The sequence below is a fragment of the Sapajus apella genome, unplaced genomic scaffold (genome assembly GCF_009761245.1).
Source record: "Sapajus apella isolate SASKATOON/1434 unplaced genomic scaffold, GSC_monkey_1.0 scaffold9, whole genome shotgun sequence".
In the NCBI taxonomy this organism is placed as follows: Eukaryota; Metazoa; Chordata; class Mammalia; order Primates; family Cebidae; genus Sapajus; species Sapajus apella.
Genome location: NW_022436949.1, coordinates 23,582,321 through 23,596,406, shown reverse-complemented (window position 1 = coordinate 23,596,406; position 14,086 = coordinate 23,582,321). Strand labels below are relative to the sequence as shown.

General features: G+C 42.1%; 1 long non-coding RNA gene across 2 annotated transcripts in view; it reads left to right on the top strand.

Moving 5' to 3' along the window:
- LOC116551305 overlaps positions 1-14,086 on the top strand; it is an 81,101-nt gene that overhangs the window by 2,462 nt on the left and 64,553 nt on the right. For both annotated transcript variants that reach the window (XR_004268838.1, XR_004268837.1), the window contains exon 2: positions 8,204-8,374. This is a non-coding gene — a long non-coding RNA (uncharacterized LOC116551305). The remainder of the gene's footprint in view (positions 1-8,203; positions 8,375-14,086) is intronic.

The following is a 14,086-nucleotide window of genomic DNA, read 5'->3' as shown; positions in this document are numbered from 1 at the left end:
CCAAGTCTAATTTTAGAGAACAAATTTCTCATGGAATAAGAAAGCAGGAAGCCAGGCAAGGTGGCATGCACCTGTAGTTCTAGCTACTCAGGAGGCTTGAACCTAGGAGTTTGAGGCTATAGTGAGCTATAATCATGACTGTATATAGCCACTGCACATCAGGCTGGGCAACATAATGAGATGCTGTCTCGAAAAAAAAATTTTTTTTAAGTGAAAAAAAAAGGAGGTTATTATGACACTTTATGATTTACTGTGGTTTGAGAGAAACATTGTTTTCTGGTGATTCTGAGGCTGGTTTTGTCAGTTCAGGCTAATAAATAGCAGGGCAGATTAAAGTCCAAGCTAATTTTTAGTTTCTTACTTACAATCTCATTTTTAATTTTAGTGTTAAAAAACATTTTTTCTGAGAAGGGGCTTCACCAGTTTGCCTAAGAACTGCTGCCCTAGACACACTAATTTCCTACTCCATTTTTGTTTTCTGAGAAAGGGTCTCTCACTTTGCCACCCAGGCTGGAATGCAGTGGTGCAATCACAGTCACTGCAGCCTCAGCTTCCAGGCTTAAGTGATCCTCCCACCTCAGCCCCTGAAGTAGCTGGACTACAGGCATGTACCACCATCTTCAGATAATTTTAAATTTTTTTGTGGTGAAAAGCTGTCTCACTATGTTGCCCAAGCTGGTCTCGAATTCCTGGGCTCAAGTGATCCTCCTGCCTTTGCCTTCCAAAATGCTGGAATTACAGGCATAAGCCACTGAACCTGGCCCTGACACAAATTTTAATATAAAAGGTTGAGAAAATCTTGAAGGTAACCAAAAATTAACAAACCCCCAAAGTGTTTATGAAACTTGGGAATACTTACCTGTTGTATACTTTATTAACCTAGCTAAACAAATGCATGAACTATATGTAGGTCCTATTTTCAGAGTTTTGACAATTTCACTTGCCTAAAGCATAATTTATTTTAGTTCAAAGATTATTTTATTTTCATTTTTATTTTGAGACAGGGTCTTGTTCTGTTGTCCAGGTTAGAGTGCAGTGGCATAATCATGGTTCACTGCAGCCTTGACCTCTCAGGCTTAAGCAATCCTCCTACCTCACCTCCTGAGTAGCTGGGACTACAGGCCTGTGCTACCATGCCTGGCTAATTGGAGAAAAACTTTGGTAAAGTCAGAATTTCACTTTGTTGCCCAGGCTGGTCTCAAGCTTCTGGGCTCAAGTAATCATCTTGCCTCAGCCCCTGAAAGTGTTGGAATTATAGTCATGAGCCACTGTGCCTTACCCAAAGATAATTTTAAAAGCATAATTTGTGAATTTAATAAAGTTAAAAATTATAATATTCACTTAAGGAAGAGATTAAAGTGAGACATCTTAATATATGATATTTAAAAACAAACTGTGGAGCCATAATGAACACCTCTAATTCTAAAGCAAATGATTTGGATTTATGATCTTTTGCTTGTTACATTACATTTTTTTAGACAATTCTTTAATCTTGTACTTGCTTATTGAATATATTTTTTACTTCTGTTGTGATCAGTTTATCAATATCCTCAAGAAAACTGGCTTCAGAACAGAAACTCTTTTCTTTATGTTGTTAAATAAAATGTACGAGAGGCCATGGTTTTGGACTGAGCTCCTGCCCTAGGTCAAAACAGATTGAACCAAAATGGGGTCACTTGTGCTAAGTGTCATGTAATCAAACTGAAATCTAAACAGGAAAATTCCCCTATAGACTGGTATTTCCTGAAAACAAGAGATTCACAGCAACCATTCAGAAAGGCCCCAGTCAGCCTGAGTCAGCATGATAAGGAGGTCTTCTCTGCTTTAACCCTTTACAGGGAAAGTAACCTAAAGTAACCTGATGTTAACCAATTCAGTTTTTTTGTTTCCCTAGTTCTGTTCAAGCTACCTTAGGCAAACCAACTGGTCTACCAGGCTGACTGAAGCTCCCTCTATTTTGAATAGGAAATACCTAATTTATGAATCATTAACAAAAGCCAATTAGATGTTTAAATATCACTTGGTTGATTTTTTTTTTCTTCTTGAGACAGAGTTGTGCTCTGTAGGCCAGGCTGGAGTGCAGTGGCGCAATCTCAGCTCACTGCAACCTCTGCCTCCCAGGTTCAAGGGATTCTCCTACCTCAGCTTCCTGAATAGCTGGGCTTACAGGCATGCACCACAAGCCCACATAATTTTTGTATTTTTTTTTTTAGTAGAGATGGGGTTTTGCCATGTTGGCCAGGCTTGTCTGGAACTCTGGCCTCAGGTGATCCACCCACCTGGGTCTCCCGAAGTGCTGGGATTACAGGTGTGAGCCACTGTGCCCAGTGAAATTTTGTTCTTTTTTAAATCAACATTTATCAAGGAAACTAAAGGGGTGCAAACTATTTGGTGAACAGAAATACACTAGTATCAAGGTTTTGACACAGATGACATTTACTATTTTTAATCTTTCCAACAATCCTACGAAAAAGGTGCTACTTCCTACTTTCAGATTGAGGAAATTTTGGTGCAGATATTTTAAGTAACTTTCTCAGGATCACATAAGGCAGTGAGGGTGGAGTCAGATTTGATCTTGGGCACTCAGGCCCACACCTAAGTTATCCTGCTTTTCAAATTCACTCCTTGTCTTCCTCCTCCTCCCCATCTGCAGTGATGTTGGATGCATGTGTATTTTCCACATGCAGTTGCTCTTTGCCCTGTTTGGTGTCGAAAATATGTATACATCCTCTTTCTAAATCTGGGCATCATTGACAGTAAATATCCTACTGGATCAAGGGCAAGAATCACCCTTGGGGGTTTGCAGTACTCCATCTGTCACTTATGAGCAGCAATCTACCTCCAGGTTAAGAAAGGCAGGTTTCTTCTAGAAGCAGATGCAGGGTGTATTCAGCACCCAGGACGTAAAGGCTTAGTGAGGTTTTATTGGAGGAATATGGGGCTAATAATTTAAAGATCCAGTAGGCAAAGTAGTGTTTACTGGAGGTTGCAGATTTCACCCTTTAATAATAAAAGAATAGTTCCTCTTTTCTGGCTGGAACCATGGAGGGTGTCAAAGAGAAGGTTCCTGCTGTGCTGGAAACCCTTAAGAAAAAGCAAAGGAATTCCACAGAGCTGAAGATCAAATGCCTGAGAAAGAAGTTTGCCCAAAAGATGCTTTGAAAAGCAAGGAAGAAGCTTATCTATGAAAAAGAAAAGCACTATCACAAGGAATATAGGCAGATGTACAGAACTGACATTTGAATGGCAAGGATGGCAAGAAGAGCTGGCAACTTGTATGTACTTGTGGAATCCAAATTGGTGTTTGTCCTCAGGATCAGAGGTATCAGTGGTGTAAGCCCAAAGGTCCAAAAGGTGTTGCAGCTTCTTCACCTTCGTCAGAGCTTTAGTGGAACCTTTGCGAAGCTCAACAAGGCTTCAGTTAACATGCTGAGGATTGTAGAACCATATATTGCATGGGGGTACCCAAATCTGAAGTCAGTAAATGAACTAATCTACAAGCATGGTTATGGCAAAATCAATGAGAAGTGAATTGCATGGCAAAACCAATGAGAAGTGAATTGCTTTGACAGATAATGCTTTGATTGCTTGATCTTTGGTAAATATGGCGTCATCTGCATGGAGGATCTGATTCATGAGATCTATACTGTTGAAAAATGCTTCAAAGAAGCAAAGAACTTCCTGTGGCCCTTCAAATTATCTTCTCCATGAGGCGGAATGAAGACAAAGGCCACTCATTTTGTAGAAGGTGGTGATGCTGGCAGCAGGGAGGACCAGACCATCAGGCTTATTAGAAGAATGAACTAAGGTTCATTCTTCTAATGAACTACTATGATTATTTTTCTAAGCTGGTCAGTTAATAAACAGTACCTGCTCTCAGATAAAGAATAACTTTTCTTCAAATATCTGGTCAATAAATGAAGTTCTACTGAAGAAACTCAGGGAGCATCCTAGCTGAAATTTTATTAAAAAGTAACTTTTATTTGAAAATTATCAAATAAAATGCAAATTACCTGCATCTTTCCTCTTTATTTACTGTGATCATATAAGAAAACTAGGCAACACATACAGAGTTTTGGACTTTCTAAGAACTTGCTAAGTTTGTGAGACAAAATGTCACGAGGAGCAGCGGCATCCTCGCCAAGGCTGTCTGCTTCCATTGCCCTTACTTACAGCCCACGCTGTATAGGAATCTCAAACTCTCCATGTTCAGTCTCCTAAGAATTTCTGTGTTCCAGCTCCAATGCAGACGCAATGGGGTCTCTTCTTTAGTCTTCCCTGTCAAAAACATCACTTCAACGTCCAGCTTTGGAACTGAGCAGTTAAAACGATTATTCCACACAATTAAACATTTTTCAAAACAATTAAAAATATTGCATATCGATATCGACATTCTCTTTTGAAATAAGTTGCATGAAAATTCCTTTTTAGTAGTCCAGCAAAGGATTGAATCCATTTTTTTCCCTTGCTCTTTCGTTTAAAGATAATTTTCAAATGAAAGTTACATGTTAATAAAAATCTAGCTTATGGCTCCCTGGCGCGCTTTCCCTTCCTTCCCAACAGAAAGGACAGAATGTCTGCGGCCTCTGCAGGGCCCGGGGTACACAGGTTCAGCGGACAGATCGCTTTCCTACGTGAGAACCCATGGCCAACACTCCAGCGTCCCCATAGGGCTACGCGTCAGACCCGGATCCGCCGCAAGGGGGCGCGCGGGTGCAGCCGGAGGTGGGAGTGGGCGGCTGTGCACGCGGCTTTGGCGGTGCTGGGCTATCTGGGGGCTGCAGGGCTAGGGACTAGGTCAGGGCTGCATGGGCTTGGGGGCTCCTTAGCGGCGCTCTCTCCTCTGGAGGCTGCGGAGTGGCGGGGCAACCCCTTCCCAAGCTGTTTTTCCCTCCCTGGGGCTTCTAATTTTTATTTTATCAAGTTCTGGGTTACAAGTGCAGACTTGCAGGCTTATTACATAGGTATACATGTGCCCTGGTGGTTTGCTGCACCTATCAACTCGTCATCTAGGTTTTAAGCCCCACATGCATTAGATATTTGTCCTAATGCTCTCCCTCCCCAAAGACTTCTAATTTGTTTGTTTGTTTTTGAGTCTCCCTCTGGTCACTTAGGCTGGAGTACAGTGGCGCCACCTGGCTTACTACAACCTCCGCCTCCCCTGTTCAAACGATTCTTCTGCCTCAGCCTCCCGAGTAGCTGGGATTATAGGCGCCCACCATCACACCCTATTTTTTTTTTTCGAACAGGAGTGTACTATGTTGGTCAGGTTGGTCTCAAACTTCTGACCTCAAGTTATCCACCCGCCTCAGCCTTCTTAAGGATTGGGATTAGAGTTTTGAGTCACCACGCCCGGCTTGGGGCTTCTCATTTTTAAAGGTATCCAACACGCCTCTCTCCGCACACTCCACTGGATCTCTAGCGACCAGGCCGGGCTTCAGACAACGGGGGACAGGGATGTTCGCTGTCACAGGGACCAGACCAGCCCACCCCTTACTTGCTACCCGTTTGCCAATTGTGTTTTGTTTTGTTTTTTTTTTGGGGGGGGGTAGTGTAAAACATATATAACATAAACTTTACCATTTTAACCATTTTTAAGTGTGCAATCCACTGGTAAGTGCATTCACAATGCTGTGTAGCCATCTCCACTGTCCACCCCCAGAATTTATTCATCATCCCAAACTGCAGCTATGGAACGCCAACTCTTCATTCTCCTTTCTCTCAGCTCCAGATAGCCTCTATTATATTCTACTTTCTATCTCTAAGACTTTATCTACTCTAGCCACTTCCTACAAGTGGAATCATGTAATATTTGTCCTTTTGTGCCTGACTTGTTTGGCTTAGCCTATGTCCTTAGGGTTCATCGGCATTGTAGCCTGTGTCAAAATTTCCTTCGTTTTTAAGGCAGAATAATATTCTTTTGTATGTGTAATGCCACATTTTGTGTACTATTCATCTGTTGATGGACATTTCGGTTGTTGGCTGTAGTGAATAATGCTGCTGTGAAACAAATACCTGTTTGAGTCCGTGCTTTTCATTCTTTTGTGTATTTACCTAGAAGTGGAATCATGGTAGTTCTCTTCAACTTTGCGAGGAACCGCCACAGCTGCTGCAGTATTCTTTTTAATAAGTTAAACAATTTGTTAATTTTGTTGTCTACAGGACTTGAAGTTTGAAGCTGGGGGGTGTCTCTATTCAGTCTTCTGGGTGAGTTTCCCTGGGAGGAAAAATGATTTCTTTAAGGTCATTACTAGGTAGGGAAAGTCATTCCTAGAAACCAATTCTCTTTTCTATAAAACTTAGGAAAGGAGATATCTAGCACATGTTTCACTTTAGGGGTGTAAGGATTAATGTGGCTGTTATTCATTCTTTCAACAAGTAGTTATTGATTTCCTAATGGGTGAAGGGCGATGTCCTACACGATGGGGTTTGTGAGTATTTAATGAACCCAGGTCTCTGTGCCTTGGTTGAAGTCCTGGAGAGCTACATGGACTTCTTTAGTCTTGATTACAACCCAGCAAATGCCTCAGTGCTTTCTTGACAGATCCAAGGGATGTGCACATATTGAAAATGTGTTTCCATCCTTGAGCATGTTGATCTGATTATTCTGTGAAACAACAGAAGGCCAATTTGTTTGGAGAATTCTTTAAAATCAAATCCATGTTTCTCAGTTTTTTTTTTTTTTTTTAAACTAACGAGGTGTTGCTCGGTCACCCAAACTGGAGTGCAGTGGCACAATCAAAACTTGTAACTTCAAACTCTTGGGCTCCAGCAGTTCTCCCACCTCCACCTCCTGAGTAGCTAGGACTGCAGCACACACCTCTATTCCTGGCTAATTTCTTTTAATTTTAATTTTTGTAGAGATGGGGGTCTCACTATGTTGCCCAGGCTAGTCTCAAATTCCTAGCCTCAGGCAATCCTCTTGTCTTGGCCTCCCAAACTGCTGCTATTACAGGTATGAGCCACCATGCCCAGTCTGAATCTGCATCTTTCTTGACCTTCAGAATATTCTAGGTCTTTTCACGTGTGTGTGTGTGTGTGTGTGTGTGTGTGTGTGTGTGAGATTCCAAGCATATGTATGTATGGTATATCACAGATCGGAGCCATTACTCAATTTTATAAAACAATATATGAAGAATATTTAGAATCTTAGCATGTACTTTAATGAAAGACAAAGTTTAGTAACAAGAGACTGAGACTCTTGATTTTATGCCTCCCAGGCCTAAGGCCACCCTTTCCGAGATTCAAGGGACATTTGATTCAGACCAGCCTCAGGCACTTCCTGGTGAAGCAGACCTGTGAGTTTTAGGTTGGAATAGAAGCCAGTGAGGAAGGTGTGGCTCAAAGGCAATCCCTAATATACAGGCGTCTCCCCTGAGCTTTCTTCCTGCTTCCAAGTCCTCACGTTTCCCCAGTTCGGTGCCCCTGCAGGATCCCAGGTTTGGGAACAGGGAAACTGGAGTGATGTCCTCCCCTCTCATGTGTTTCTGAGGATGAATCGGGGGTGGCCCAGAGCTTGTTGGGGCTGGATGCTTGGAGGTGGGTCAAGCGAGAGCTACCAAATGCACTGTTTCGGGGTCTTGGCATTGAAGCCACTGGGATTTTAACTCAGAGCCCTGAGTTTTATTTCCCATTTGCTTTAGATTAGTGGTTGCCAGACCTTACAAACACAGTCACCTGGGGAGATTTTAAGCTGGAGCAATGCTCAAGCTGGCTCTTCGCTCCCAGAGATTTCCATTGAACTGGCCTCGTTGGTGCCCAAGTTTCCCAGGTGATTCTCATGTGCAGCCAGCTTGAGAAGCACTGCTTTGAAGGATTTCAAGGGCTGATTTAATCCTCCAATGTTTCTGAGTCCTAGATGTTCTTATCTATAAAATTATGTCCTCTCTTTTATATGTGTGTGTGTGTGTGTGTGTGTGTGTGTGTGTGTGTGTGTGTATCTGAAAACCTACCTCTTTGTGATCTATCTGATTTCCCTTCCTTTTAGAAGCTAATCTATAGCTCTTTTTTCCCTCTCTAGAAGGCCCCTGCACTCTCTTCTTTGTAGAAGGAGTAATATTTGTAGCTGATGTTGGCCCTGAAGGCATGCAGAATCACTTCGTGGTTTTTGGACTTGGCTTTCTGGTTTAGATTCTGAGACTGAGTTGCCTGATTGTTTTCAAAGAGGCAATGACATCATTTGTTTTTATTTCTATTTTTGAAGGTGAAGGAATTTGCGCCTAATGTCGAACAGATGCTCATCGTTAATCACTTGAAAGGGAGCCCAACAGAAAGAAGAGAGATATCCCGGAGGAAGGTGCCAGGAGAGCCCGGAGGGACGTCCAAGACTTGGCAGACCTGAACTTCAGTGAGCTTGATGCTGTCATTACACCTGGTGAGTTAGCTGAAAACTGTGAGGCCAACTGTTCATTTTAATTAAAGCTCACTGACTTTAAAACCTTCCTGAAGGAATGATGCCGGCTCAGCTGCCATTTTGAAATCTTCTGTGCCAGGCTCCAGGTCGGTGGTTCTCAAATTGTGCTGTACATGAGAATTACTTGGAGCTTTTAAAAACTCCAGGTGCATGGGTCATACCTTATGCCAGCAACATGATACTCTCTAGGGCTTGGAAACCAATATTAGTGTTTATGCTCTCCAAGAGATTTCCTAATGCCCTGCGTAGGGTGACCAGTGGTTTTCAAAGTTGGCTGCACATTGGAATCACCTGGTAGGCTTCAAAAACCATCAATGCCTGTATCCTACCTCCAGAGATGGTGATTTCATTGGCCTGGGGTATGGCCTGGTTTTTGGAATTTTGAAAAGATTCCCAAATGATTCTCGTGTACAGACAAATTTGGGAACTAGTGCTCTACACCAGTGCCTCTTCGGCTTCGTTGGAGGCATGACTCACCCGGAGGTCTTGTTACAATGCAGATTCTGATTTGGCTTCCAGGCAACAGCTAGGGTGTGGCAGGCACACCACCCTTTGAGGCCTTGAGACTTTGAAAATTAGAGGTTTTGCCTGTTTCTGGACCTTTTTGGGCAGAAATCAGTTTTAGATTGGCAACACTCCCTTTTCAAATAAAATATTTAAAATTAGTCTTTTATTCTATTTATGATCAATAAAACCATAACTCAATCTTTTATTCAGCTAAAAGATTGATTTACTAGGCTAGGTATGGTGGCTCACGCCTGTAATCCCAGCACTTTGGGAGGCCGAGGTGGCCGGATCACTTGAGGTCAGGAGTTGGAGATCAGCCTGGCCAACATGGTGAAACACCGTATCTACTAAAAATAGAAAAAATTATCTGGGCGTGGTGGTATGTGCCTGTAATCCCATCTATTCGGAGGCTGAAGCAGGAGAACTGCTTGAATCTGGTAGGTGGAGGTTGCAGTGAGCTCAGTGAGCTGAGATCACGCCACTGCACTCCAGCCTGGGTGACAGAGTGAGACTCCGCCTCAAAACAAACAAAACAAAACAGAAGATTGATTTACTTAAAAGATTGATTTATGAGTATAATTATCTCAGATATTTTTCTTTGACTTTTTTTTGTTTAATTCCCTTCATAAAGAATAGTATGTCCTATATTTATCTTTTTCAAACTAAACAAAGTTAGTTTTATTGCCAGATTATATCAGTTTATTCACCATGTTTCTGAAGTTTTTGGAGACACTTCAGAGATGTCCCACAGTGAGAACTGGGAACCATTGTGTTGGATCAGGAGTGTGTGTTGCTTGTTGCTATCTATACATATCTACCAAATAGGTTGCTTACTGCTATTTTACATATATAGTGTTCCAGACATTTATTGCTTACATTTCATGGCTTAATAATTTATTGTCTTTCTTGGTTCTGTGGGTTGAGTAGTGCAGATGTCAAAGGAAAGCTTCCCCTTTGCCATCTTAAGATTCTTGGAAAAATTAGCCCACATCAGGTAGATTAATTGGAGAAAAAGCATACAAATTAAATTAATGTGTACACCAGGTGAATCACAGAGTGATTGCCCATCCCCCAAGGGGGGTCAAAAGCTTATACATCAAACTGGCAAAACAGGTTATAGGAAGGGGTGGAAGAATTCCATTGAGGGGATGTCTAGGGACAATGAATGAATGGATCAGGGAACAGAGATTAACTTGCAGGTTATCTTGTGAAAGAGTCTGATCAGGTGTGGTTACAGTCTTGGTCTTAGGGAGAGGGGTAGAAAACCTTTTGCTAGGTCTGTATCTTAGGCAGATAAAGGAGCCCTAACACTAGCTGGGTTAGCTGGGTTTTGCTTGGGATGTCTGATGATGTTGCAGTGAGGTAGAGGCAGGGGCTGCAGTTATCTGAAGGCTTGGCTGGGCTGGGTGTCCACATCTGTGTCTTCACTCTCATGCCTGGTGCCTGGGCTGGGATGGCTGAAGAGCTGAAGGCTGGCAGTGCAGCCACGTGACCACTGGCAATCCTGGGGTTCTGCATAAGTCATAGACCTCAGGGTGGTCAGGCTTCTTCTATGTGAGTTTGACGTTCCCCAGAACAAGCATTCTAAGTGTGAAAAGATAAACTTAGGCACATTCACATTTTAACAAGTTTATTTGAGTGGACAACTCATGAATTGGGTAACTCTAGATGTTCATGGAAGCAAGACAAAAAAAATAAATGAGTGGTTAAAGTGAAAAGTTACTAGTTAGAAGTTTGTTGGGAATTTCTGATTGGTAAGATCTCTAGTTAGAGGTTGGTGGGTGGGTTTTGATTGGTTAAGCTTAAGTGTCGTTTTCCTGGTTAAGCTTAAGTGTCGTGACCATTCACTCTGAGTTGGGTTTCAGGCTGCTTTTGTAGGAACCCAAAATGCTGAGTCCTCTCAGACTTTGGGCTGAGCCTCTCAGTTCCCTCAGTTAAGAATTTTAGTACAAGAGACTTGGGCTTTCCTCTTACAATCTAGCCATGAGGTCTCTCTGCATCACTGCTGCAGCTTTCAATGGATCAAAAGTGAGATCCCATTCAAGGAGAGAGAACCCCAAAAGGGCATAAATACCACAAGGCATGGATATTGAGTAACTGTCTATAGGTATTGGATAACTGTCTATGGATAACTATCCATGGATATTGGATAACTGTCTTTGGAGACATGCTACATATTATGAGTAAAATGTAAGTTTAAATCTCTATCTATAAAACCCCAGAGAGAAAGGGCAAGGAAGATTCATTTTGAGTTGCAGGTGTTTTGAGAATTCACTCTTTTCTTCCATTGCTACTATGGTTATCCTGAGGGAAGTTTGTAAAGGTTATTTCTCCTGAGATGTGGTGCTAATATTAGTGTCTTCACATCTAAGGCAGTATTACTAGCAAATTTATCTCAAAATTACTGCTACTTAAAAATCCTTTTATTTTAGCACATAAAGATAGATTTTTGTTTTTAAAATGTATGGAGTTCTCTCAAAGGCTTTTTAAAAGATATAGTTCTACTTTGTACCAAACTGGAAATATTTAGCAAAAATTAGCATCATGATAGGTGTTCCAGCTTGTGTCTTCAGAATTTCATACTGTTGATGCAAAATATTTATTTATTATTGTTAGGTTAATATAAACCTTGTATGTCTATTGAGTGCACTTGCTACAAGGCTACATTGAAGCTATGTAACATCTTTAACGATTGGGTGTGTTTTAGCATTTGTTATCAATTTTTTACAAAAAGATCTCTGAACAACCCTGATGATTATAGGTTGTGGTACTTTTTTTTTTTTTTGATACAGATTCAACTGTGTCACCCAGGCTGGAGTGCAGTGGTGTGATCTTGGCTCACTGCAACCTCTGCCTCCAGGGTTCAAGCAATTCTCCTGCCTCGGCCTCTCCAGTAGGGCGTGCCCTACCATGCCTGGCTAATTTATGTGTTTTTAGTAGAGACAAGGTTTCACCACATTGGTCAGGCTGGTCTCGAACTCCTCTCCTTGTGATCTGTCCACCTTGGCCTCCCAAAGTGCTGGTATTACAGGTGTGAGCCACTGTGCCCGGCCTCGATACTGACTTTTTAAAACAAAGTTAATGAAAAAGAAAAAAGCGTTGGGAGACTGAGGTGGGTGGATCACCTGAGGTCAGGAGTTTGAGACCAGCCTGAACAATATGGTGAAACCCCATCTCTACTAAAAAAAATTGCGGGGAGTGGCTACGGGAGGGATAGTGGGAGGAAGGATGGGGGAGGGATAACAGGGAGAAATGTCAGGTATAGGTGATGGGGGGATGGTGGCAACAAACCACCTTGCCATGAATGTACCTATGCAACAATCTTGCATGATCTGCACATGTGCCCCAGAATCTAAAGTACAATAAATAATAAAAAAAACAAACAAAAACAAAGTGAATGAATTAATTCAAAGTCATTATCAACTCTAGAAGACATTAAAGAAATACTGTTTTTACATCCTAACCACATATGTTATGTGTTGCTCTTCTATGCCCTTATTCTTTGCCTGAGATTTGTTCATCTGTTCTTCCTTTGTTGTCCCTGCTGGTGGCCTTGGCGTAGCCCAGAGCTGCCCTGGATGGGAAGGACTACTCTGTCGGCAGTTCTGTGAAAGGCCCTTCAAGCCTTCTATTGTGCTAGGAAGCCCAGCCACTGCTGCTGCATTTCCCGTAGGTTGGCAGCTGAAACCTCCTGCTTGGGAAGTCACAGTGGGTCAGGATAATAATGTGGACAGAGGGAAAGACAAGGATAGTAAGCTCCCTGCTGAGACAGCAGGTCCTAAAGTACTTTCCTATTTTCCTTCCTGCACATGAATATAGGCATGATTGCTTGACAAATTGTCTTTTTTTTTTTTTTTTTGAAACAGAATCTTGCTCTGTCTTCTAGGCTGGAGGGCAGTGTAGTGCAGTGCAGTGGCATGATCTTGACTCACTGCAACCTCGACTTCCTGGGCTCAAGCAGCCCTTCCACCTTAGCCTCCCAAGTAGCTAGGACCATAGGTGTGCACCACCACGCCTGGCTAATTTTGTAATTTTTGTAGAGATGGGGTTTTGCCATGTTATCCATGCTGGTCTTAAACTCCTGGGCTCAAGTGACCACCCCCACCACCCCTGCCTTGGCCTCTCAGAGTGCTAGGTAAATTATCTTTCATTATGGGGCTGCAGCATTTGGTGATTGGCATTAGGGTAGAGGTGGTAAGGGGCTATGGTTTAAGGTGATAAGTCCAGATGGTTTAAATGATATGGAAGATATATTCTTTTAAACTATTAATACATTGGCTTACTTTGAAAGAAAAAAAATTTCAGTGTAGCAATTCTGTTATATCATTCAGCTGTAGGAATCAAGTGGCACTGCTTTAATTATTTCCTATTGATCCTAGTACATTTAGCCTTCACTTATCTTACTAACTGGGTATTTAAGTGAAGCCTCATGTTGGGACATATTTCTTATGTGCACAATATCTGTGAGCTTTAGTTCTGAACTTTGCAGTGTTTGGGAGGCCAGTGTAAGCTAGTAATTGCAACCTTCTTCACAGTCATGCTGCCAGATGCCTAAGGAACATTTTTCCCCACTCAGTTGTATCTTGTCTTCACGATATGTTTTCTGGTGAGGACAGAGCCACTGCTGTACAGGGCCCGAGCTGTAAACATGGATGTCAGTAAATCCTGTGGGGATGTTACCATTGTTACCAACAAAATGGCACCGACACATGCATTCACGGCATGGCCCTTCTGCGTGGATTTTTTTTAGGCATAGGGTCTCCCTATGTCTCCCAGGCTGGAGTACAGTGGCTATTCGCTGATGTGATCATTGTGCACTACAGTCTTGAACTTTTGGGCTTAAGCCAGCCTCCTGCCTCAGCCTCCCGAGCAGCTGGGACTATAGTCATGTACTGCACCTGGCTTTCTGCATGGCATTTCTGATGGAATAGTAAAAATGGTAGGACATGTTTTACAGCAGGCTTGAGAAATAGTGCTTGACCTATAATATTTAGAATAAATTGTTCAGGTAAAAATAGTTTCGCTCCTACCAAATGAATTACATACTCTTTCACTTGATGATAGGTACTTTGTGATCTTGACTCATAACTAAGTAACCATTATTATTCTGACATACATGGTTTCCTAAAAAACACATTTTTAAATTTTTTAGAGTCAGGAGAAACA